This window comes from Cyrtonyx montezumae, unplaced genomic scaffold (genome assembly GCF_038088225.1).
Source record: "Cyrtonyx montezumae isolate F1298 unplaced genomic scaffold, pur_monq_1.0 scaffold_7, whole genome shotgun sequence".
NCBI lineage: Eukaryota > Metazoa > Chordata > Aves > Galliformes > Odontophoridae > Cyrtonyx > Cyrtonyx montezumae.
In genome coordinates this window covers 35,113,265-35,140,005 of record NW_027072078.1, presented here as the reverse complement: position 1 = coordinate 35,140,005, position 26,741 = coordinate 35,113,265, and positions in this window count along the sequence as shown.

The window sequence follows — 26,741 nt, the reverse complement described above, 5'->3', positions numbered from 1 at the left end:
CAGAGAGGCATCTCGTTCTCAGAAGCTCAGCAGAAAAGTTCTGGAGTGAAGAATACACCCTGCCAAAAGGCCTTTACATCCAGAGTTCCCTTAGCTGTGGGTGTGCAAGCTGTTGGGGAATGGTAGGATAACTGACTGATGGGAAACAACACTGTGTGGCTGAAACGACCAAGCAGACAGAAAACAAAAGCCCAAGGCAAGGCTCTATGGTCTGTCAGCACTCTTTAGTTACTCTTGTTATTGTAAATGAGTCATTGAATAAATCAAAGTAACTTATAAATGAGTGTAACAAATGAGTATCAACAGAAGTTTATGTAGGGATAATTCATAAGCAGAAGAGGGTGGTGCATTTGTCAAAAAAATGTTCCCTGCACATAATTCATCTCTTGCCGTAATCGCCGCCTTGAATCGGCCCTGCTGGTGAATAAGGAAGTAGGATGGCCTCTACCACGGTGATATAAAGATATATTGTCTTCAGCTGACGACCTTAAGTAATCCCATTGCCACATTCTGCACCAGATGGAGAGCGAGTGACCTTTTGGCACAGTCTCGTGCAGTAATCCCATCTGAAGGCGACAAAGGGATGAATGGTGACTGCAAGGGCTGTGTCTGAAAGGAGCATGGGGTGGGAGGTACCCGGAGCAGTGCAGAGCCCTGGGGTGTCCTTCCTGATGCCTTGCTCTGCTTTCATGGGGAGCAGGAAGCACGGTGCTTCAGGACTGCCCTCACCCCTCTGCCAGGTGGTCCCTGGTCAGTCCCTTTTTCCTGGTGTAAGAAAATATGGTTCAAAAGGAGGAGCTGTAGTGAAGGTGTGGAGTGGGGGTGGAACTGAAAGACTTGCTTCTGCCTATGAATTATCTGTGGCAATCTGACGCTCACTTAAGCAGTGCAGTTATTTATGATGCTCTTTGAGCGTTCCCTTCAGCATTCTGAGGGGCAGTGATTGTAGCTGCTTGTTGTGCTGGATGCTCTAGAACATAACAAACCCATGCGTGCAGATGACCTCCCTTTGTGTAACGCTGCTTTACCAGAGCAGGAGACTTCTCCAGGGATTCTGTTGCTTTGTTAATAGCTTTTGCACTTCCATACCCGTGGAAGCCCATCATCTGGCTCTGTTTCTGCTTACCCAGGGTTCATCGTGCAGCAGCCCAAGCTTTGGGCAGTAGAGATGTGCCTCAGCATTGCTGGAGGTGTTACTGATTCTGTAGTGCTGCAGGGCTGGGTGAAAGCATGGTGTCCTTATGTGATGCTCAGAGGTTGGTGGACGGTGCTCTCTCTGAAGGACTGCTGTTCCTGTGGGGGATTTACAGTGGGGATGTGTTGGTCCCTCTGTGTGGGTCTGACTATGGGGATTTGATGTGTGCCAAATTTGGTACATGGGAGAGGGAGAATTTCAGGCATGGGCCCCAAAGCAAGCCTCTGGTTTTTGTGGCCTCAAAGATAGGAAGATACTGGCTTTACAGCACTCTGTTTTAGAAGTGCTTTGAGTGAAAGAAGAAAGAGTAGAAGGTGGCTTTGGAAAAGCAAGCTACACATGTTGTAACCTGTTAGAAGTGACTTCTGCCCGGGGTTGCTGTGTGTGGGACAGACTTTCTCCATCATTATACCCCAACTGTGATGAGTTGCAAGGAAAGAAGTGTTCTGCTGTGGAGTTGTGGAATACAAAGGTGTAGAAGTGGGTGTTAATTTGCATCCTGCAGATACTGCATATACACAACGGGTTCAGCCACAACCACAAGTCCCTTTTGCTGCAGCACTGCCTCAGTGCAGACATCCTGCCATGTGCAGCATCTCCCACGTCACTTTGGGTGTTTCAAAAGGATTAGGCACTGTGTGGCTTCTCTATTTGAGTGCTCCATTTAAAATAATGCCATAGCACATCAGGTTAAACTAAAAACAGTGTATGGAGTGGGTGTAAAGGGATCATCATGAAGTTGGTGTAAGGGGGTAAGTCAGACCCCATGTTATGGTCCTTATTATTTAAAGGGACATCTGTACAGTGTTCTTTCATGTGCTGCACACAGGCACTATTTTTTAGGAATGATATTTGCATTAGAAAACACAGGTTTCTTTTATTTTTCCCTATTGTCATCTTACAGAGTAAGGGTACCAGAGTGATGATAACAGCCTTTATCAGCTATTAATAAATATAATTCTCCCTGAAGTTTTGACATCAAAAAGTTTGTGAGGAGAATTATGGCACTTATTATCAGCAGTATGTTATGGTCTAAATTTAGTTACTGGTGTTGCAGGAAACTAGGGGGAAAGAGTTTGGGTTTAGGCTGAATCAAAGAAGCCCACCCTTCTCGGGAATTAATGGAGGCTTTCATTCCTCCTGGCAGAGCTACTTTATCATTCATATGACTAAACAGACAATCAATTTAACAGCAACGTATGGGAATGGAGGGAATGAACAAATAAGCTATGAATGATGAGAATAGAAAAATCAAGTCCCCCTCCCTTATTCTCTTTTAATGGCTAATACCAACAGGGACAAGACCAGTAAAAAGAGGTTAATGAATTGCAAAGATCCTTTGGAAAGTGATTGACTGGTATTGAAGCTCAGTCAAATCAGTCATAAATATTTACTTTTATTAGCAACAGTGGGTTGCCTGTTATTTTCAATTGATTTTTAAAGCTGTCAAAAATCTAGCACTGTGACTATTACCGGCTGCTTTATGTCATCGATGTTTTTTGGGCTGCAGAGGGCCGGGTGAGGCAGTGTCCTCGGACCGTGTCCCGTCTGCTTTGTGAGCATTGCTCACAAGTGATTACAAGGAGGCAGTGAGGGTAAGGCTCACTACACCGTGCATGCTGACCCTTCCCAGCGTTCCCTCGCAGCGTTGTGTCACTCATTTAACGCAGCATCCACTCCACGCTCGCTGGCGTGTGCTGATCTCCACTAGAGCAATCAGGAGCCCGAAACCTGTGGTTGTACAGCTTGCTTTGCTGCGTGGAGGAGAAGGAGCTGCAGTGCACCCGATCCCCACCTCGGGGGATGCAGCGGAGAGCCCTGAAGGGTTAAAGTGGCAGTGTTGCTGCTGTCTGCAGGCACCTGCCCAGCTCACCGTGCAGGATGCAGCTCTGCAGCCCTCCCCTCCACCCCTGAGATGTGGACGGCTGTTGAAGTCTGCTCCTGGGATTCAAAGGGAAATAACAAAAGGAATTTCCCGGAGATAACAACAAAGAGTTAACGTTTCCCAGGGCAGACAAGTTTCCAATTCAATTAGTTTTAATGAACCTTCTGCTCACTGGTTACTGAACTAGAAAGAACAGCAATAAATGCCCAGAGGAAAGAGAGCGAGGATATTAAAGGAGGGTTAGTGTATAGTATATAAATTTCCAAGTTGACTACAAGAGTGGCCCCGGCGTGGTTTTAGGAAGCGGACCCGTGGTATCAGCTGTGTGTTCTGCTAGTGGATGGGATGAGCTGCCATCTCCTCGGCTTCTGCCAAATTATTGACCCTGAGTTGTCTCTGAAATACTGCAGGAAATGGCAAGCTGTATTCTCGGCTGAATTTTTTTGTAATCAGACAAATCATAGTTTTAAAAGGGAGGGTTCTGGTGGCAGGGTTTCACTAATGGGGCAGGGAGAAAGGGCGAGCTAATAAAGGGAAAAGCAAATATAAATCCTACACTGAGAACTCGGTATCAAATGTCTTTAATACAGAATTCACAGTAATTTTTGGAGAACCTCTGAAGGTGTCATCCCACTGATTATCACCAGTGTTGCCGTGCTCATTTGCTTGGAGTTAAAATATGATTCTTAGGCAAATTTTGGCTGCTTAAATCATGCTCTCTAATTTCTCTTTTGTACTTCCAGAGCCCAGCAGTGTGTGTCAGGTTGTGGTTAACACAGAACCTCACAGCAGCACGTATTTGCACATCTGTGCTGTCTAAATATTTGAGAGAAATAGGAGATTTTAATATGTCCTGCATATTGTGCTATAGTTTCAAATAGCATTTTCTGTTATACCGAGCTTTTTTTCCCCTCCCATTTATTATGTTTTCATCCTTAGTTCATTGCACAGGCATAAATATTTTGAGGGTGAAGATGGGTTTTCAGTCGGTGTTCTCCTACCAGCCACATTAAATGCTCTCTGTCTCTTAACCATTAATTGTCATTCATCCATAATGGGCTATGAACTGATTAAGAACAAAAATGTTTTTCTTCTTATTGATGAAAGTTAACAGTGAAATTCTGCTTGCTGGATTGTGATGAGTGTTTGTGTTCAGTCGCAGTGCTGCTCAGGCAGGCAGACTCTCAGTTACACACAGCCCTATTTAGCTCATCACTTCATTCACTGTTCTTCTTTCCAGTGAAGCTCACAGCCTTCAGACTCCTACACCTGACCATGAATGTACACATGCATGCTGTGAACAAAGGCCACTTTTGTGGCTATTTTAAAAAGCTACAGGGATTACAGTGATGTATCCTAAAGAGCAGCTTTGCCATTCTCAAATCTCAAGATGGGAGATCTCGTGTCCTTTCCTAGATTGTTGGCACTATCAACACCACGTGGACCAGAAGTTTGCGTTGTATTTCTGTTGTGGTTTTGTGATGTGTACAGGAGATGGACCTGGCAGGCTAACAGACAGAGCCAGCAGCTAACTGTGCTGAGTTCTTCCTTCTTCATTGAAGTGCTAAAATAATCCAGCTGTTTTTCTGAGCCACTGTTTTGGCACTGTGTAACCAGGTGGTAGAGTATCCCTATGGTGAAATACAGCACGTGGTGGTTATGAATCAGGGACAGGGATCTCATTTTTTTTATTCTCCAGTGTTTGTGACAGCATAGAAAATTATTGCTGTAATATCAGAGCGCTTAAGAAAGGAGAAATGGATGTGTGGGGCAAAGTTCTGTAGGAGTGTATTTATTAGCAGGGCTGAGGAAGGGAACACATGCATGAAATTAGCCAGCAGGGCTTTAATTGGTGCCTGGAAGATTCCCATTGCTCGCCCCATTTGGTCCCTGTCTGCACTGGCAATGTTTGCTCTTCTCAGCTGTGTGCTCAGTGTAAATCAGATGGTCTCTGTGTGGGGCAGCACCGTGGGTCCCGTGGTTGGTGCTGGAGAACTGTGGGGAGCAGAGCAGGAACAGCCAAGGAGATAAAATAACTGACTTCCAGTTTCTTAAATAGCAACTAAAACTCCAGAACTTGCCTCTGAGATATTACGAGAACTTTGTCAAGTAGCACATGAGAAAATAGAGCCCACAGCCATATAGTAAGCAAAAAAATTCTGTTTGAGTATTGACATGACAGTTTTTGAAAGTTCAAGCAGAAAACCAATTATAATGAGCACTGAAAAGCCCGAAGCCCTGCTGTTCAATAAATAAAAAAGTACAACAAACTATTTTCCAAAAAGGTTCTGGAGAGTTTCTTCTTGTCCCACTACTTACGATATGATTACATAAATAGTCTCTATTTGCTGTTGAATTGCCAGGCAGCTGTATTAAAGTACAAATCAAATCAAGTCAGGATTAGAAAGTAAAAGAGCATGGTTTAAAGTAATCTATCCCCCAGGAACTGTGCTCAGATTCATCAAACAGAGCTTAAAGTACAGTATATCTTATACCCTTGTGTTTCCGTGCTGCACTGCTGCAGAACCAGTTATTATTTTTGATATCCAGAGAACGTTGCTCGTAGCTTTAGGAGGCTCACTTGCTTATTTAAAGCGCTATAAACCTTCTCTGTCACTTATTATTATTTCTCTTGGTTAAGATTCATGAGGAGGACGTAAGTGTGGAAGACAAGGAGCTCCCTTATTGATCAGATCGTGTTTGCCTCTGCTGAATTACTCTAAATATGCGCTGCGGATAAAGGAATGATGTTTTCTTCTCGGTTCCTGGTGATCTGCAGGTGCAATATTTTTAAAAGCTTAAGTACTGAGCGTTGTTCTGCCTCATCAGCAGCGGCCGCTCCTCCCTGGCCGTGCTGCAGGACCACTGCCTTAGGACCCGGATCAATAATCTTTATGTGTGCAAATGTGCTAACTCCTGCTTGCCTAATAAAAGCTATTTGTGTTGTTTTAGAGGCATAATGGGCCCTCGGAATGAGCGTGAGCTGTGCTGTCCCTCTGCCTTTCTAAAGCTTTTCTTGTATTGCCTTTCTGGGGCCGTATAGGTGTAAAATTCCCGTGGTACAGAAGAAGATTCCACACTGACATGTCCACCAGAGGAAGGCAGAGCACTGGCCTGATTTTGTGCTGCTGTTGGTTGAGATGGGGACTTGTAGGGAACGGATCCAAGTTCTCATCGCTCCTTTTTGCAGAAAGGCAACATATAAAAATAATAACCGCCGTCATAAACATGAGTTTGACTAGAAAAATGTGCTTAGCAGCTTCCTATGCTCCGTTCCTAAAAAGCCGATAGCGGTCTGTAAGCATCAGCTGTCTGTTTGATAACAGCAATCTGAGTTTATCAGGGAGGTCACTGAGCAGCGCTGGCTCTTTGCAGAAGGTGCAGGCACGGCTGCTGCTGTGCTGTGTGCTCCCACTGCTCACCAGCATCGGGCTGCTGGAAGGAGCAGAGGAAGGCAGCTTGGAGCTCTGAGATCTAATGCTGCCTGACAATGATTTCCTGCATGACCTGTGTCAACGTGATGACTGCCTCTCTGGCTGCTCACTTCATGCAAGGCAGGGATGCTGATGGTTACCTGTGTGTCGGGAAGGTGGCATGGGGAGGGCTCAGGCTGCCCTGTGAGCACATGGAGCCTGGTGTGAGTGTGGAATTGTGGCGTGGTGCCTGTGTGCTTCTTTCTGGACGTGCTGAAACTGGAGAAAACCAAGCATCTCAGCCTTTGTGGTACAGCCTACAGTACATGCATGCTGTAAGAAATGCTGTCAAGGGAGACCTTGCTGCTCCCTGCTGCATACTGGAAGGTTGTGACTGGGGAGGGAAAATCAGCCTCTGCACCCTGGTAACAGTGATAGGATGAGAGGTGGTGGCCTCATGTTGTGCCAGGGAAGGGTCAGGCTGGGTGTTTGGAAACATCCGTGATTTCTTAGAGAAGAAAGGTGCTGGCACCACTGCCCAAGGGAGTGGAGTCACCATTTGTGGAAATGTGGCACTGAGGGATGTGGTCAGTGTGCGTGGTGGTTGGGCTTGGGGATCCTGCAGGTCTTCTCCAACCTCAGTGCTTGTGTGAGTCTATGTCTCATAGAATCCAGCAGGCTCAGGGTGGTCTTTCAGGTCTCAGAGGCACTGGAGACCTTCCCCTGTCTGTCCCAGTCGTTGGCCTCCTGGTGTGCTCTTGTGATTCGTGCTTTGGGAGCTCCAGGACTGTGTGGCTGTTGTCAGTTTTGTCATTCTGCTGATGGAGATCCTTCTAAACTAAAACAGCACCTTGATCGTGTATGAGGTGGCATCCTTGGGAAGGCTAGAATAGAGGCCTGGAATGGATTTTGTTGGTCATTTCTTCAGCTGTTGTGCACAGGGCTGAGAGTGGTGATAAGAGTGGTTAACATGAACCACTTGTAGCTCTTCCCCAGAAGCTTTGCTCTGGGAAGTCACTGCTGTACAGTTCACTGCTGATGGAGGAGAGAGTGCTGTTCCTTTTTGCCTTCTCCACGATTTCCACAGGTTGCATCTTTACCCCCGTTGTTCTGTAAGCTGGCAGCACACAGCACAGCGTGCGTGTGCTTATACAAATGTTAGAGTCCTTTACATAAATAATCACCATCTCCTCTCCCCGTTCCCCCTCCCGTGCTGAAATTAGTCTTAACGTTTTTTGGGGATCTTTTAATGAAGTATTGATTTTTATCAAGGGCATCAAACTAAAGGTAAATGTATCGTTGTGTCATGTTTAAAAAAAAAAAAAACCAACAACAAACAATACAGAAAAACCTGGCGCCCTGGTATATTACAGGTAAACTAAGATAAATGACTTAAGTGCTCAGTTTGTGGAGTAAATTGAAACCATACATCACAGGCTTTCATTATTTTATATTATAAATACTGTAAAGAGTAGGAGAGATGATTGAACAGTGATATGAAATTAGTATTAATTGTCACAACTCCGTTGATGAGGGAAAATATGTGGTTTTTAGTATAATGCGTAGTAATCCTTATAACAAAAGTTGGTTTTTTATACAGCTAGTGATTGTGGAGTGATAATGGGAGGACTATGACATCCATTAAATTGCCCTTCCCCGATCCTGCATGAAGAAATGAAGGGATCTGTGTTAATTTTAAAGCTCCCTTTGATTGGGTGAACTTGTCTCCGTTTTGTGTGACACTGTTGCCACAGGTCATTGCCTGGTGCAGTGTACCATGAAAAAAACAAATAGAAAAAGGCACCTTCTGGCACTTTAAGTTTCCCTGCCGTCTGACTGCAGCCCCGGTGGTTTGAAATGATGAAAAGCACAGCCTTGGAAAAATCTTCCTATGGTTAGATTGGGAAAAATGAGTATGATTATCACATGTGCTGGGAAGGGCAGGATAGACAGCTGAAGTCATCTCAAAACTCAGGAGAAAAGAAGAAGACAAGAGGTCACAATTATATTCCGGTATCACACTCCCTTTCACGGAGATCTGATATATTTGGTTTGTTCTCGTACGGTGCTTAGGGAAGTTCTAATTAAGGGAAGAAAGAATTTTGACACATGTGAAGCAGAGATCAATATTTAGCACTATAATCAGCAATTCCTGATGGTTTGACAATGTCACTATACACACTGTAACTATCCATTATTCTCTGAGAAGGGAGCCAGGCGGAGGCTAACAGGCTTACTGCAAGCTATCATGAATCACATAAAGCAGTGCCTCATTCACTTCTATTTGTCTTCCTTTTCATCTTCATTCATCCTTATAAAGAAGGCTGCGCTGCCACCAGCATGGAAAGCCACCGTGCTGCGGCCAAAAGGAAAGCAGTCTCTAAAATGCGTATTGCACGGAAGCAGCAGCTGGTTCTGCTGGAACGGGGAGTGTTTGTGACACCTAAATATGTGTAGTACCACTACCACTGACACAGCTGCTGTCAGCTGCTGAGCCACACACTATTTCAGCAGTTGATAGTACAATGGAAAATGGTAACAAGCCTGTTGTACAGTAGCCAAAGCCCCCAGTTCTGTCTCCTCTAACAAGGAATGGAGAGATCAGGCAAGTTATTTTTAGGGTATGATCCTGTACCTGCTTAAATTGATGGCATCCAGCTCTAATGGTGTAGCAGTAAAAGAAAAATGGGGAGGAAGAAGCAGCTGAATCTCCAGTTTTTGCTAGTGGCGCACCCAAGGCAATCAATCATCCTGTTTGCTACTTGAACTCGGAGCGGAGCTGGGAGAGCGTTAGGGAGGAGAACGGCATGCAGATGAAGCCCTGTTTGTTTTGGTTTTGTTCTCCTCTGAGCGTGGCTTTGATTGTTTGAATGTGGAAGTCCGCAGGGTGTTTGTGGAGCACTCACAGGTAGCGGAACGTTGCGTGCTTTTGTGGAAGCAGAACTGTGTGTGTGTGTGTTACGCTGTTCTCTGGGCATCATCTGCTACTTGGCATTAAAAGTTGGGTTCCTCTGGTGGGGAAGCAGAAATAACACTGTCCTGGCTGAGGACACTTAATCTTCTGAGTAAGTAACTTGGAAGGAAGGGTGAGCTCAAAATTATCCAAATGATTCAAGTGTATGCAGGGGATGAAGACAGGAGGAGATGCCAAACCCTGTTTGTGAATCTTGCAAACTGATGAATCCTTAACAGAAAACACTGTCAGCCCTGGTTTGGTGGGATGCTTATTGCTTTCATCCTTACAAAGTTAGCTTGGGTGTGAGTAGGTGAGTGGTACGGGGCTTTGGGTGGTGGTGCTGGAGCAGCTCCATTCCGCGATGTGATGGTGTTTCCACTTCATTGAAAGGGAAAGTAACGTTGTTAAAGCACTAAGTTTTAAATATGGAATTCAGCATGTCTTCACGTTTTGCCTTGGAAACATCAGCTGGCAAACTTCTGCTCCAGGTCATTGCGGTGCTGTGCAATTTTGTTTCTGAAATACTCAGTTATTTGCTGTAGAGTGCTACAGTGAGCTCGTGCTGCTTAGCAGCTGTCCGAGCCTTCCATGCGAGTCCTCTTTCTTTTCGTAAAAGAAACAAGAAAGAGTTGAAGGGCACTATTTTGATTTCAAGTCAAGGTGCTTAATGATCTAAGAAGTGATTTTGATCTTTACCTGTTTATTGTTCTGCCTCTAACATGAATTTGGTGGTGCAGCTTATGTGTATAGTTTGAACGTAAAGAAATAACAGCTTTGTAAGCTGTGTTAGAATACTCCGAGGCTGTTTAACACGAGGAAGGTTACTGCACACGTCCAGGCAGCAGCACTGGGTGTGCAGCTTGCACTGTGCTTCTGCACCCTGCAGGCCAGGTCTGGCTGTGGGTGGACGGATCCTGCCCGGTGCTGAGCGTGCTGTGGGTGCTCAGAGCCCTCCGGATGGGGACCTGTGTGAGATGCTGACACAGGCTCTCATCCTGACTATCCCAAGTAGCACTAATTAAGGGCTGTCCAACTGTGCTTTCTGTTGAGCAGTTTGCTCCGGTGGGTGACAGGAAACAGCCTGGGATCTGTCTGCAGAATGACATAACAAAGAAGGAAGAAAAAACCCTTGAAGAGGGTGGGCTGGAGCAGAAAGCCCTAAACTAGCCCTGAATTGCATAATTTGTTATTGTAAATATGTAATCTCAGATTAAGTGCTGCGTCTTGCTCTGTTACTTCATTATACATTTATTAGAGCTCCAGTGGTTACTCGAAGTGATAATTACAGAGGAGCATAAATTAATAAGGAACTTGGGGAGTGATCTTCCCTTTGTTAGAAAGGTTATCAATAAATCTTCCTTTTTCTAAAGAACTAAGAAAGATATGAAGGTGGTGAGCATTGCTGCTGCTCGGCCGGTGACGTGGCACGGCTGGGCAGGAGCAGAGCTGTGCCAGGAGGAGGGCTGCTCACACACCATTGCAGCAGTGCAGAGCAGAGGTGTGTTAAGCACAAGCTTTGCTTTCCTAGCTACGTTTGTCCCTCACCGCTGTGACGATGCACGGGGCTGGTGTTCTGGAAGTCTCCATTGCTCAGGGTGCCCCGCTGGGGGTCGGGTGAGGTGGCAGTACAAGGGAGTTCTCCAAGGCACCCGAGGTGCTTCCCTGCACCCAACCTGGGTCACTCCTGTCTTCATTCACATCCCCTGAGCTGATGTGACGTTAGGAAGGCACAGTGAGCCCTGGAGCTGCGTGCCAGCAGCCCTGAGCAACACCTCCTGCCTGCAGCTGCCGCTCATAAATACTGTCTGGCCCACTCTGCTACTGTCCTTTTACAGCAGTATCATTTAATTGTAAACCAAAGATCAAAGGTCTTTAACTCTTTAACCAAATTCCAATGTCTGCCAAATTCAATAGCTGTCATTCCCTTAGAAGAAGACAGTGTAATATGTGCGTTCTGATCTAATTTTATCGAAAAAGACAGAATTTACATACTGTTTATTTAGTTAAGTCTCTAAAATCAATACCTTTGTCTGTAGCTCTTTTATTTAAAATACATCATGACATTGCAGACCGCTATATAAATGAATTTTTCTAAACCACACACATTGTTAATGTTTTTCTATTGCGTATTTTTTTTGGAGTTTGAATCGTAGCATTTAATAGATCAACTTAAATGTATTTTAATATTGGATTACTAAAGAATGTTAAGTTTTACATTTCTAAAATTATAAATATTATTTCAAAAGGTCAGTCATTTGCCCGAGACTTATCTATCCAATGGAGAATATATTTCAAACCATCCAGACACAGAAACTGATCACGTTAAATACTATGAAGAAATGAAATCTTAGTGCTTTTTTCCTTTTCTGAGAGAATAAAGGAGCAGCCGTAGACAAAGCCATAATAGAAGTACTTCCAATTGCTTCCAGTGGTGTTTCAGGAAAAATGCAACTTTTTTTTTTGGCGTGAGAATGAATGGTAATTCATGGTCTTCATTTACATGTAGGTTAAAGAGTTGCGTGCAGGGAAATGCCCTTAGGCTGTGCTGGGAGATTTGGTACAGGCAGTACTGATAGTGCTGGGACTCTGCCTGTGGGTGTTGGGCTGATCTCGTGCTGGGTCCAGCTCGGTTCACAGGGTGTTGAGGGCCCAACTGGGGAGCAGTTCAGCCAGGACTACTGAATTGTCCATCAAAACTAAACTATCATAGAATCATAGGGGTTGGAAAGGACCTCAAGAGATCTTAGAGTCCAACTCCCCTGCCAAAGCAGGTTCCCTACACCAGGTAAGTGAGTTTGAGCAGTGCAGCCAAGTCTGGCTGGAGTCCTACTTCCCCTCTCCAGATTTCAGCTCTTCTAGGATGAAGTCATCAATTTTTTCTAGCCAGTGTTATTGTTTCTTAACATTTCTTGGAGTTTTTGTCATGATCATTGACTGTTGACTTGTATTCTGTTTCTTCTGGAGGGGGAAGTAAAGTCTTTCTAGCACCTTGTGTAGGGTGTTTAGCATCATGATGAGCATCAGAACTAGTTCTGGCATGATGTATTCTTGAACTGGCCTAAAAATTCTCTTTAAAATGGGGTAGCTAGATTGCAATTCATCTTGTAACTACATAAACTTAGTTTGTGTGAGGGTTTTTGCAGCTTGCTTGACTGATACCATACACTTCTGCCCTGAAAATGCGAATACTGAGCCAACCAACTGTACTGAAGTGGTTGGAGGGGGCAGAGCTGGTCATCTGAGTGTCTTTTTTCTGTCAGATCTCAGTGGACAAGTTGTTCATATGTCTTGGTCAGAGGTGTCTGATCCTAACGAGCTCCAGTCAACGGCTCTTCACTCTTCTGCCAGTGCCAACTGTGCATTTAGTTAAAAAGTACAGCAGTTTTCTATTTTGTCTCCATGCACAGGCTCTGGGAAGCACCTTACTGTGTCCTATGTTGCTGAGGTGACTGCAGCTCTGTTAGCTGCTGACATCTGACCCCTTGTGTACATATTAACTGTGCAGACTCTGTGTCTTCTTATAGACCAAACTTACTGTGACTTTATTCCAGCCTATCATAATTTCATCTGATGCAGGGGGGCTTTCTGTGCTATTTTCTCTTGATTTGTACCTTTTGACTGGATGCTTCCATTTATTTCCATCAGTAACTTGATGGACAAATTAGCTCCGGTGCTTGGGCAGATAAACTGGCATATGACTGAACATAACCAATCACTTTCAGACTCTTATTAGAAGTGGAAAACCAAGATTAACTTCATATTTCAATTCCTTCTCCATGCTTTTTAACAAACACGTTCAGATTTTACTGGCTTTGTTGTGAGTGTGTGTTCTGAATAGCAGCCTTAAAGCCTAGTGGCATTATTGCAGCAGTTTGCTCTGAGCTCATCACTTGTACAGTAGCATGCTATTAATCAAAGGGCAGTTTTTTAGTTGCAGGAAGTAGCAGGACTCAGCTCCTGAAGGTATCTCCTCTTCGTGATGTTTAACTAGTACCTGAAAAATGGCTCTGCTTTTTTCAGGTGATATGCCCTACTCCTGACTTAGGGTGTATATTTTAAATGTGGGAGAGCTGAGTTTTCCTGCATGAGTAGAAGCAAAGCAACTTGATAAATACAACTATTCTATATTCATTTTGTGCTTCATATTTAGTCTGTTGCAGTGAAGTCAAGCTAATGTGAAGAATTGCAGTACATTCCAGCTGTAGAATTCTAAGCTGTTCATTTCAGGACTAAGGATAAATTCTAAGTTCTTGGTTTCCAGTTACAGGTGATGTACTTGTTTGCCTTCCACCTCCTCTTTCCCACCCTGTGGGCATACAAGCTTTTTGGAAGAACTTAATCACCAATTAATGAGACACAGAGTTGATTGTTTATTATGAAATATCCATCACTGGATTTTTTTTTCCTATCTCAGGGGAATCTGATTAGACTCTATGATAAAACAACATGCTATGCGTGCCCAGAACGTTTTGGATGTACTTCTCCACTGCTTGTGAAGCTGAAAGGGAAGGGATGAGAAGATGTGTGCACAGATTGCAGATTAAATTCCATACTGCTGCCCAGGTGTGAGGTTTTGATTCCAGCATTTCGGTTTTGGTATTGGTGGATTCCCAACTGCTGTTTAACTGTTTCATTGTGTGATGGCTTGAGTAATTGTCTGCTTTCTGGTCAGGGTTTCAGTTCTTCTCATATCCAGGTGGAAGCAGAGGTTACTGCTCACTGTTTCAGGCTGCTTGGTAAGAAGCTAAAGTAAATATTGAGTAAGGCAGACCTCAGACATAGAGACACTTAGTAGTTTTTACTTACCACTATATATTCAGACTGCACACCTGGGGATGAAATGTGTTTGAGGGCTGAAGGCACAGAGGAAGAAGGTATCGTCCTAGGAATCAGCCTCTGAAAAAGGCTCGATCGTCACAGTGATGTACTGCAGTGCCATGTCCAGTTGTGCTGCAGTGAGATGGATGTTAATGAGTTTCTGGATGCTCTGAAAGATTAAAGGAGTAAAAAAGCCCCCGTGATTTTTAGCTCCTGTGATTTATACAGGAAGATTGTAGAAGTTCACCTGCCTATCTGAGCGAAGACACGGTTAGGGAATTATTTGATCAAACCCCAGAGGTCCTTATGAAGGTCAAACTTTCTTAGACTGAAGAGCCTATTAACAGAGGTCATTTTGTGGATGGATGTGTAAGCATCAGTAGTGTGAGCTCCTCTCATACTTGTCCTGTTGATGTGGCAGAGCCATCAGGGCCCCCTCTGTGGGTGGGAGCTGCTGGCCCCAGAAATCTGCTGTCCTGAGCACTGGAATGGGTTGGCTTCTGGGTCTGGATTTTTTTTTCCCTTTGAAGTGACCTGGATTACCATCTCCTAATTATATTACACAGCCTTGAGATCGTGATGCAATTTCCTCACGATGGGTAGAAATTTTTCTTGAGGAACACTTGGATAAGGCAGAATTTGAAACAAATGGAGAGTTAGACAGTGGAAAGCAAGAGGAGAGGTTAGACCCATCCCACCTGATTTCATGTGGCTGAAGAAGCCACTTCTGTATCTTAATCCCCAGCTGATGCGTGCTGCTTGTTGTGCCCTATCTCTTTGAATGTACTTGAGGATGACTGTGACTTCTGCCAGCCAAGTGCTCAGAGTTAGTCAGAGGGTTGCCTGATCTCTTTCAAATATGTGGCTTGTGTGTTTATGCATTTGGGAGATGTACCAGTCAGAAACTGATCTGCTGTCTGTCAGCCTCCACTGACTTAGCTGCCTTACACAAAGTTATTTCCTGTTCACAGTGATGGGAGAAAAACTTTGGAGGCCTGAGTCTTTTTCATTTCAGGATTCAAGTACTTGTCACTTTTTTCTTAGGAGCTGGAGGGTTATTCTTTTGTGGCTGCTCACTTAAAAATGCAAACAAAACCTTTTTATTGATTTGTGTGTATTGGCAGAATTACTATAATTGCATCAAATGACATAATTGGTGTAAATAGGTGTAATGATGTCATTAACATGTGTGATTGTGACATTTAACAGTGTAATTAAAATGTATAATGACATGGTAAAAGTCCTTATTAAAGTATGCAAGAAAGGCTCTGCAGGTGGACAGGCCATGGCTGTAAGAATTCAATATTGCTGTCATTCTTTCATATTCTTTTCAAAGAAACAAAAGCCATTAGGTCACATCAAAACTAATTTTGAAAACCAAAGGTCTGATCCTGCCAAGGCGTCCTCCTGCAGGCAGGTTCTTGGCAGCATCCTTGGTGACTTTGGGGGGTCTGCTCTCAGCACAGTGTGCTCGTACACCTTGGGCTCGTTGCTCTAGGACATCCCCTTCCATGGGGCACCTTTCCAGTGGTTGATTTCTTTGTGGGCACGCAGGTTCTATGTGGCTATGGGACAACTTGGGTTGGAAGGGACCTCGGGAGGTCATCACCCTCCTGCTCTGAGCAGCAGATGTCCTCTGCAGAGATGTGTCAAGTTGTTTTAAAGCCCCCAGATGATGAATTGATGCACCAATACAGAGAAACTTTCCCTAGATGAACCTCTGAGCATGTTTTTAGTCTCTGAATGCCTTGTGACATTCTTGCATGCTTGTGAATGGCACACGTAGGCTCCTCCACACAACTGCTGATTCCTTAACTCTGTTAGAACAGCGTTATTTATTGAGTCTTTGATTTTGTTGGCTTTGAGGTGGTTGCAGTTACATAAATGGGAGTGTATGTTCACTGCGTTTGTGACATAGTTCTGAAGGTACTTCAAGAGTGGTTGAAATCTGAGGTACTGCTGAGGTGTCTCTTTCTGACTGAGTGTACGGGCAGCTGAAAGTGGATTGTGACTTCTGAAAGAAGCTCTGACATCAGGTAGTGCTCAGGTCACCGATTTGATTGTGAAAGTGGACGTTTATTTTTGGGGGGTGGAACAGAGACAGAAAAGGGGAAAAAAATAAATTTGACATTTCCCAAGTTTTCCAGGTGGGACTTCTCACTTTTCATTTCAAAGTGACCTTTCTCTCATTTAATACTGACCAATGTAAAGTGAGAGAGTTAAATAGAAGAATTAAAGGATATAATTTGAAATGTTTTAGAGCACTGAAAAGATTTCAGTGTGATCTCAAATGAAAGGGTTTTTTTTTTCCGTTTTCTGCTAATACATATATATTTATATATATATGTATCAGTTATTCTTTTCCCTTTTGAAACTGGCTTGGCTCCTGAGATCTGTACTCTGTTGAGCTGAGTGTGTTGCTCCAGGTGAGCTCCCCTGGGCTGCAGCTACAGGACCAGAGTGCTGGGGGGTGGGCTGCTTGCTGCCAGGGTGGGCTTGCAGCATTGCATTGCATGCAGCTGGTGGGAAGAGAGCAAAGCCACCTCTTCTGCAGTGCTGCTGAGTGAAATGGTTGGAGGCTGACTGGTGTCCCAGCTGCTCCAGGCTGTGAGCACTGCCCATGTAAGCTGGGATCACTGAGTGTGAAGTTACATCAAGTGGTGGCCTAATGCTGCTGGAACAGTGGTTTGCAGTGGTCACTTGGCACAGCCTGGGAGAAGCTTGATTAATTGTTTTATTTTTTGATCTGTTCAGTGCTCTCTGTGACTGCAATGAGTAAAGGAGCACTCACTCTGCCAGCGTTCCCATATGGTCCTTTCTGATCGTGCAGAGTGTTCTGCAGTGACCTGCCTGGTCTGGAGGGCAGAGTGCTGAGTGGCAGGCATGGTGTGCCACTGGGGTGCTGCATCTGATGCTTTGTGCTTATGGTAATTCCTTCTCTGGAATCTGGTCACTTTGGTTTATTATGGAGCACTGGAACTTGCTTTGCTGCTGTGCTCCCCTTTGCTGATGAATACAGTTAATTCAGATATTCTTATGGTTGGGCATTTACTATTCATAAACTCAGAGCTGAAGTCTGACCACAATAGGAGCTATCATTGCTCCTAGACTTAGTAATGCAAAACATTTTTTTTGTCTCCCTGTGTGTTAATAATAGCCTCTATTGAAACCACGTGGGTAACTTCATTCAGAGAGAGTATGTCCTGGAAGGAGCTCGTATGGAGCTGTCCTAGTGTTCAGTCCAGATATTGTCATCCTGTGTTGCACCCAGGATGATGAGTTCTGTTCAGTTATAGGGTTTTTTCAGTTTAAAATATTTTCATTGGAACATTTTGCTCTGTATATTGTCATCAGAGGCAGATAACAGAAAAGATAAATGCTACCATCTCAGTACTGAGAGCTTTAGTATGTGTTGTGTTATTCTTAGGGCATTAAAGAGGAGACCCAAGAAATTGTATCCAAGCACGTTATTTCCTTCCTGCGAAGTTTGCTTTCTTTAATTACACCTCTGGATTGGGGCAGCAGTGTGGAGAGCTGTAAGCTGTTTGTGGCATCTGTCCTCTGTCCAGAGGTTACTGCTTAAGCTTGGGTTTGACCCCGATGACTTGATAACGTTCATGAGATAACTCGGCATAGAAGTGGGCTGGGCATGGGTGGGTTGGGGTTAGACTTGGGGAGCCTGGAGGTCTTCAACAGCCTCTGATCCCACTCTGATCCCAGCACATCTCGTAGGGACAGTGCGGGTACCGCTGTGGCTGCACAGCTTCGCGTCGTGCAGGGCCTCGAGTGCACGGTATTAACTCACTGCCAAACAAAACAAATCTGACGGCGCAGAAGGCTCTCTGCAGACTCACTCCTCTGACACTCGGAAGACTGAACTATTTGTAAAGACACCTGTCACCCCGTGGCTTTCCCAGTCGCCTGTTGTGTGGGAGCTGTCTGAGCTGGCCCCTCCGTCAGCCCTGACAGCTCGGCGGAGGTCCGGTCCCTCATCCGGCGCTCAGTCACACTCTGATAGCGTGTCTGTCATCGTGGTAAAACAGTCAGAGGGTGACATACTTTATGGGCACGAACATGTTTTAGAGATGAACAAAAAAGGATTGGCCTTTAAAAAGAAGCAAGGGTAGCATTTCCTCGCAGTGAAAAGACGTATAATTTGAAATAATAGTGTGTCAACAGCGCTTATAGGAAACGGTTGTGAAATGGGGATTTCAGAATCAGCCTCTAAGTGGGCGCAGGGGTGCGGTGCTGAGCAGCAGCCCCTGCTTGCTGCGGGGTCCTGGCTGTGAGCAGGGCACTGCAGGCGTGCACACCACGCTCTGCGACCGCTGCTCTAATTGTGCACCTTCCAACAGGGAATGTAGCACCATTTCGGGCTGACTGAGCGAGCGGTTATCTCCCATTGGGTGTAAAGCCTCACACGGATGATGATATGCTCATACCCGGCACTTAGCACGCTGCTTTTATCGTGGTGTGTGTGTGGATGTGTATTAGAGATGTTGTTTTCAGCGCCTCCGGTCGTTAAACCACAGATCCTCCCTTCCTATCCCGAACCATTAAACTGCCCAAACTATTTCCAGGGGGTCACCACTGATTTTTTTTTTTCAAATAATGAAAAGTGCAGAGTGCTTCAGAGGGGTTTGCTGCCTGGGTGTGATCGCTGGCCGTCATGCTGTAATTGCTCATTTAGCTAATTTAACAAATCCCACAGCACCTCGAGAGCTTTATTTATTTAGATGCAGATTCTATATTATTTAAAGATGTTTTATTCATGTGAATTTAAGCTCACTCGCTTGAACCTCTGCAGAGAGGCACTGTGGTTCTTGCTGTGGTTTTCTGGTTTGGGAAATATTTTTTGACTTATTTTTTGATATATTTTCTGACTTTGGGAAATATTTTGGTTTGAAGAGGGGAATTCTATTACTCTAATTACTGTTTGCTAAGTAACATTGCTCGCCGTTCTTGGAATGGGAACTAAACAATTCTTGTGCCTTGGCAAAGCTCACATAATGCTGCATGTAAAGTGTGTAATCCAGGATGGTTAAAGAGGTGTACGAAGCAAGGCAGTGAACGTAAGAGTGTCCTTAATTTTCTAACTGCTTCTACTCTCAATACGCTTGTGCTATAATGTGCCATAAGTGTATTAAAACGCATTATCAGCCGGGTAGCAAACTGCCTTGAGGTGTTTGTATTCATGAGGCAACTGTAAGCAGAAGAAACACAGCTTTATTTCACTTATTCCACGGCTTTGTTCATTAAGCTAATTACTATCTTCTACATTCCTCTTTTTCATCCGCCTCGTTTCTGGAGCTTGATCCTTTCCCAACCCTGAATCGACTGTTACTGAACAGTTGAAGCTGAACAGGAAGGAATTGCAGGTGTCAACTCACAGTTTACAAATATGACATCTCCTCTGGCATAGCTGGAAATATGAAATATTGATTTATGTGCAGTAAAAGGTCTTATAAAAATGATCACATACACATGAGAGATTAATGCGCTGGAGATCAATAGAAATTTCATTCTTGACGCTAGACTGTCACCTATGGTGAAATGCTAAAATACAGAAATCAATATTATCTATGAAATGTCAAATTTATTATAATTATGAGGATGAAAGCTGGCCAAGTGGCTCCCAAGAGAGAAGGAAGGATAGGTTACTGTGCTGAAGCATCCTTCATGTCCCTTGTTCACTTGCTGCCAATTTGAGAGCAATATTGGTGCAGGGGGTTTTCAGGCATTATGTATCGCTGTGCAGTAACAAATTCCTCCTGGAATATTTAACTCTTGGATCTGACAGTAACACAGGCATCCTCGCAGTCAAATGGTTGGAGAGGTTTGGGGGAATACAGTGCTGCCTCTGCGTGCCCTCATGTACCAAATGCAGAGACGTTTCTCAGCACAGTTCATAATCTGTTCTGCACTCTGTAGTGCATTGCGTAGGAAAACTGAGTTGGGAGAGTGGCACGGTTGTGAGGTGGATCGCTGCGGTTCGGCTCCTGCTCCCTTTTGTTCTCTGCCTTCGTGTGCTGGGAGGAATTTGCCTGTCATTGGACTCTGTGTTTCCTACAGTCTGAGCTATGAGCTGTACCCTTAAACGTTATTTATCCAGGAGGGATGTGTGCTGGGCTGGGGTGGGTGCTGTGTGCTGGGAGCACCGCTGAGTGCCTTGCGTGGCAGAGCCCAGCTCCTGGTTTCAGCCTGCTCCTGGTGCCCTGTGGTTGTGCCTAGGGATGTGTCCTGCTGGCTTTGCCAGGCAGCAGAAGGCTGTGCCCACAAAGGAAGGTGCTGTGGGTTGTGCTGGGGACCGCCCTCCTTGGGCAGCCCTTGCTCCTGTACTAATGCATTAGCATCTCTTCCTGTTGTGAGATACGTTATGCATTTGCCCAGCATTAGCCATGGAAAAACCAAACCCTTTGTGCTCCCTGCCTGCCTGTACCCCTTTGGTGCCTTAGTTCTGCCTGTACACCTAACCAGCCTGAACACCCTCATCCGTGGCTTTGTTTCCCACTGTGCTGTGCTCCCTGCAAAGCCCTTCTGCCTCTCAAATCTCTCAGGTAACATTCTCCAGTCCTTCTGGGTTGGCTTGAGGAGTGTTCCTTCTGAGTTTCTTCCTCTTTAAGGCCCTTGCTCTACTTCTATTTTCATGTTATCCTTTAGGTGAGCGTGCTATGCGCTCATGATGCGTTCCTGCTTGCTGGTGACTTCATCCTTAAAAGAAAAGCTTCTTTGGCATTATCAGTACTTGTTTTTCCTGCACGTGGTCCTGATCTTGTCTGCCTCACCCCTGGTTTGTGGAGGGCAGCAGGCAGCTGTTCCCATGTCTGCTAAGGAGCACAGCACAGCTGCTGGCATGGTGAGAAACTGGTCCAGGGCAAGATCTGAATTTCTGTGTGCTTTTCAGAAGCAAACAGCCTTTGAAATGTTGATGTTTTTTTCTTTTAACAATCAGAAAAAGCAAAATCAATACATATACCAATGGAAAAGAACACTGTGTTTTGCCACACCGCTGGCTTGCAAGTGACACCTATAGTCATGCATGCAGAGCTCCTTCCTGTTAATGGGCTCCTGGGAGGGCCAAGTGCTGCTGTTCTGTTGTTGTTAGTGCTACAAGTTAATTGGCAGAAAAAATATTGTTTGATCCTCCTGAGAAATTAGGTTGGAATGGGAAAAAGTCGTTAATGCTGTTTATTTTTTTTTGTAAAGTAGAAAGAAGTCATTCATGAGGAATCATTCTGGTGGCTCTCTGTAGATTCCCTGCCCAGAGTGTTTTGTCCCAGCATCCACCCAAAGGCTGCAAGTCAGCACTGGCATCTTTTGCCCATTTTACAGAGGATAAAATTGGCTCAGAAGCATGTTCTTGCCAGCTTCTTTGAAGGCATTGTGAATTTGGGGTCCAGCCTCAGAGGGCTGCAGCGTGGCTTTTGGGGTGTTGTGCACAGGGTTCCAAGGGATGCTGTGGAAGCCATCAGGCCAAGTCAGGTTCTGGGCTTCTCAGTGTAGATGCAGAGTGGCAGAGACTGAGATGTTCTGCTCTTATGACTTCTGCTGGAGTGCAGGGCACCTGTGTATGGAAACTAAGCTTGTAATGCAGCAGGGAGGCACAACCCCAGAACCACCAGCACAGCCCACCGTGCCTGCTGACCACATCCCTGTGGTTGTGGGACCCCTCTGGGGACGGTGACCCCACCGCCCCCTGGGTGTACACCTACTGCTGTGTGCCCCTGGGCCCAATCAGGTGACAAGGGGTGGTTTGCAAACTGGGGATGCTTCTGTTCAAAGGCTGACTGTGCTGGGGATGAGATGCATGCCAGGTTCCTCCATGAGGAGGGGTCAGCTGCTGTTCTTCACAATGGGAAGGACTGAACAGGGCGTTACACTGAGTCAGAGTGAATCCTTGAACTGCTGAATAATTTCTTGCCATTAATTTCTTAATGCTGTCTCCCATTACTTTTCCAGAACCTTTGCATTTTAGAGCATTTCTCGTTATATGATATATATGGGAAGTTTAGTTTGGTTTCCAGCTTATGTTTTTTTCTCTTCTTTTCTTCACTTGAGGGAGGAGAGGCAGAGGAGGAAGGAAAACGATTTTTTTTTTCCATTGCACTGTAGCATTTACACAATTTTTCTAAATAGAGATTTGGGGAGATTTTTCACCTTTTTCCTGGCTTCTTAAGGTTTTCAGCACCTCAAGTAGCCAAAGCAGTTAAAGTTAATACTTAATGCACCGCACTTTAAGAGATAGGCATTTCTTGCAGTCAGGTCTCAATTAAGAGATAAAAGACAAAAAGTGCAAAGCGCTTGATAAAGCTAAGAATACAAGGAAGGCATGGAAGTGCTTGAAGCTGTCCATAGCGATAACTGGATAGCCAGCTGGAATCTTCTTGAAATGAAGTGGGTGCTCTAACTTATCAAATTCCACATATGGGGAAATTATTGGTGCCTACAGGGGTGATTAACACTAACTCAGTGGGTCAGAAACAAGCTGGGATAAAGGTGAAAACTGTATCTGACTATCAACACCAAATACATCCATTTAGAGAAAGATAGCGGTATTTTTTTTTGCCTCTATATATCTTCAGTTGTGCAGGTTGTCAGGGTAGGCACAGAGGAGAGGCTGCATATATAGAGTGTGCCGTATAATGTGCAAATTGCAGCGCACATTAAAATGTAATCTATTTTAATAAGTCATATTAAGATTACATTTTAGATAATTGTATGTTTATCTTACACAACAAATATTTGCCCTGCTGTATGTGCTCTCTGTCTGTGTTGCTCTCTCTCTCTTTAAATTTGAAGCACCAAAGGAGGAAGCACCACAGCACTGACCAGATTTGGTGAAACAATTGGCTGAAGCTGAGCTGAATGAGCAAGCCCAGGAGCTGGCTGTGGACTGGGAGTCAGTGTGTTCCCATCCCGATGCCAGAGGTGGCCATGGGCTGCGAGGCCAGGGGTGATGGGTGTGTGCTGGGGTTGCTTGGGAGCTGAGTGTGGGGGAGTTCCCAGAGACACTGCCCACCGGTGCCAGGTTTTTGGGTCCATCCAGATGTGTCTGTGGATTCCCTGACAGTGAAGTGCCAAAGCCATGTTTGGAACTCAGTCCATGAGCGTGGTGTGTGAGCTGGGGTAGGTCCATCTGTGCACATCATAGGTTCATAGGTTCATTAGGTTGGAAAGGACCTACAAGATCATCTAGTCCAACCATCCTCCTGTCACCATCCCTACCCACTGAACTACTAAATCAAATCCCTAAATCAAATCAGGGTGGCTCATGTCATCCCTGCAGTGCAGCCTCCATGCCTGCCCTGTCTCCAACCTTTAGCTTGCTCTCACCATGTCTGAAGTCTCAGAGAAAAGCATGAGGGGAGCATTTGCTGCATAGCTGACCACCAGGGTGGTTAGTTCTGAGCCTGGATTATAAGACTTTGTGCGCTGCTTATGGAATTATTTGGATTTAGGTTGGATATTATGAGCAATTCCTTCTCCAGAGGAGTGCTCAGGTGCTGGGATGGGCTGCCCAGGGAGGTGGTGGAGTCACCACCCCAGAGGTGTTCAAGATTTGTGTGGATGTTGCACTGAGGGACATGGTGTAGTGGGGGATACTGGTGGTTGGTGGACAATTGGACTGGATAACCTTGGAGGTCTTTGCCAACCTCGGCAGTTCTATGAAGATGGGCTCAGGGATTGTTATTTTGATGCCTGCTTTGGCCTTTTGTGGCTTTCTCATCTCATCTCTGGTTTGTGTGGTTACTGTCGCTTACTGCATTTTTGTGTCCTGAGAGCTGCAAAGCTGCCTGAGGTTTTTATTGTACTGAAAGGACAGAACTTGATTAGCAGCTGACACCCACAGTGTGTCTCTGAAGTGGCTGGGGCAATGGGCTGTACTGCAGCAGAGCTGTGATTCAGGTATAAAGTGTTACTTCTGTGGTTTAGATGGTTAAACTGACAATGTTTACTTTCTATTTTTGATCAGCCGAAGCTGAGAATTCAAATCACAAGCTCCTGGGCCCTTTGCTTCTGGAATATTAAGCTGTATCTTCTGCCTAGACCACCACGAATGCTGCGTGTCCATTGCAGCTGTGGTTGCTGAGTACCATTGTTTGATGTGTGTGCCACACGAGTTGTTCATTCATCCTCAGATCCCACTCTTATTTATTTATTCCATGAATAACTCTTTTCATTTTGGATAGACCTTTTCCTTCTTTTTCAAGTACTTGGTAATTTCAAGATGAGCGTTTGCTCGTTGGGCAGAAAATTAATCAACGGTGGCAAATAACTGTAAACATTAATAAGAAAGTGTTGAGGAGCAATCAGCTGAGCAATGGTGTGAGCAACAAAAAAACTTTGAGCTGAACTGGGCTGGCACTGGCTGACCCTGCCTGTAATCTTTGTTCTTGAGCGTTGGACTGAATGTCAGTAGGTCAGTCATGGTGTCATCCCTTGGCCCTGAGAGCTGAGGGCATCAGGTGCCTTTTTCCCTGGCTGCAAACTAACAGCTGCAAATGCCTCTGAACCTTCATCTCCATGAGCTCTGAAGGATCAGCATGAGATGTCTTTGTCCCTCGTGGCTGCAGAAATCCAAGGACATTTGTTTTCCTCTTCTGCTCTTTTTTTTTACCCTGAGAATTACGCATGTGGAACAAAGTTAAGGCAGTGCCAGATTTAAATAATTCGGCATCTCTGGATCAGGATGTTCAGAGTGTAAGATGATGACCACCTCGTAGTTGTGTGCTTTATTTCTCTTCATTAACAGTGCATCATTAGCACTGCTACAGCATTAAAAAGAAATGCTGTAATTGGCCAGGGGTAGTGACAAAGGAGGAGCATCAGCACTGTTTGTGCTCTGCCTGTCTGGTGTTTGTGTGGGGCAATAAAGGGGCCTGGTGCAACTCGTAGCATGGGATGGGGCAATGCTGTTAGGAAATGAAATAGCACTGGGGGAAACTTAACAGTAATTAATTAGTACTCCATGGAGATATTCTGTGTTGCTGGGCCTGCTGCCTGGGGAAATACCATCCGCTCCTTGGAAGAAAGTTGAAATGTCTCAGGCAGCGTGTTATACTCTCAGTAAACTGAGTATAAAGCAAAGGTTAATCAAAGTTGTCTTGCTAAAAGGAAGTAGAAAGCTTGATTGTGCTCCTTGCATTTATGGCGGCAGCATAAATCAGAGAATGGCCGGCAGTATTGCTGTGTTAAGGTGACCGTGTTCACTAACAGTTGTTTTCACCCAGTGGGTTCAGCTTCCAGCTGTTCCTCATGCTTCCAGTTGGTCCTTTTTCAGTCCCATGGGTCAGCTTTTTTGTAGGCTTGTCTGCAGCTTCTTACTGCTTGGAGAGGCCCAGGCTCAGCCCTGCTGCAGCACACGGTGCCTGGTAAACCTTTACATCTTTGGACCACTTGGCCTCTCACAAGAAAGCTGTTGCTAACCCAACTGTACAACACTTCAGCTGCATGCCCAGTAGTGTTTCAGGTCAGGTTCTGGTGGATGAGTGTTTAAGAAATGTAGGGACTGAGTTCCCAGGTGAGTCTATGACACGGGAGATCATGAGGGTGAGAAGCTGTGTGTGCCCCATCCCTGAAGGCATTCAAACTCAGGTTGAATTGGGTCCTGGGCATCCTGATGTGTTGGGTGGTAGCCCTGCCCAGGCCAGGGGGTAGGAACTGGATGATCTCTAATGTCCCTTCCAACCCAAGCCATCCTATGGTTCTGAACTTGAGCACTTCTGGTGACTGCCTTGAGCAGAGCTGCTGCAGAGCCTAGCTTCTGACTAAGCTTGTTCAGTGTCTGAATGAGACATAAGGATGTAGTTCTCTGTTCTTACAGGAGGGTAAGACCTTGAGGGTCAGGCTCTCCTGTGCATCAAATGGTGGAATCTTTGAGGTTGGGGAAGTCCTCTGGGATCCCCAATCCCCCACCATGCCCACTGCCTACGTCCCTCAGTGCTGGACCCCCCGGGGGATGGTGACCCTCCCTGGGCCATTTGTAAAGTCTGTGGTGTTCCTTTCAGCACTCAACTGAGGCACGTTTCTGGCTTCAACTTTTATTTCCCAGGTCTGAACTGAAAATACACAAGTATTCCAGAAAAGAGGAATAATGGGAAAGTCCTTAAAGCTAATGATTCCTGGTCAGTGATAAGCCATAAGCTGTTGCACGATCTTAATTATTATTTTCAGCAATATGGACTGGCACTTCCAACCTCACTGCTAACACAGCAGTCTACACAGGCTTTTCTTTTTAAGGTGCTGGGCAGAAGGACAGCCCACATTCTAGGGCCTGTTTGATAGCATGCCACAACTTGAGTTAAGCAGGTGGCAGGGTGAAATATAAAGGGCTTGCTAAACAAAGAAGTTTTATTTCCTGGTTTGTGCCTGCAGGGGAGGAATTATGAAAGCAAAGCAGAAATCTGACAGCCGAAGAGCATCCAGAATTTTTAAATGAACTGTTTTATTGTTCTTTTATAAAGCTATGCAGAT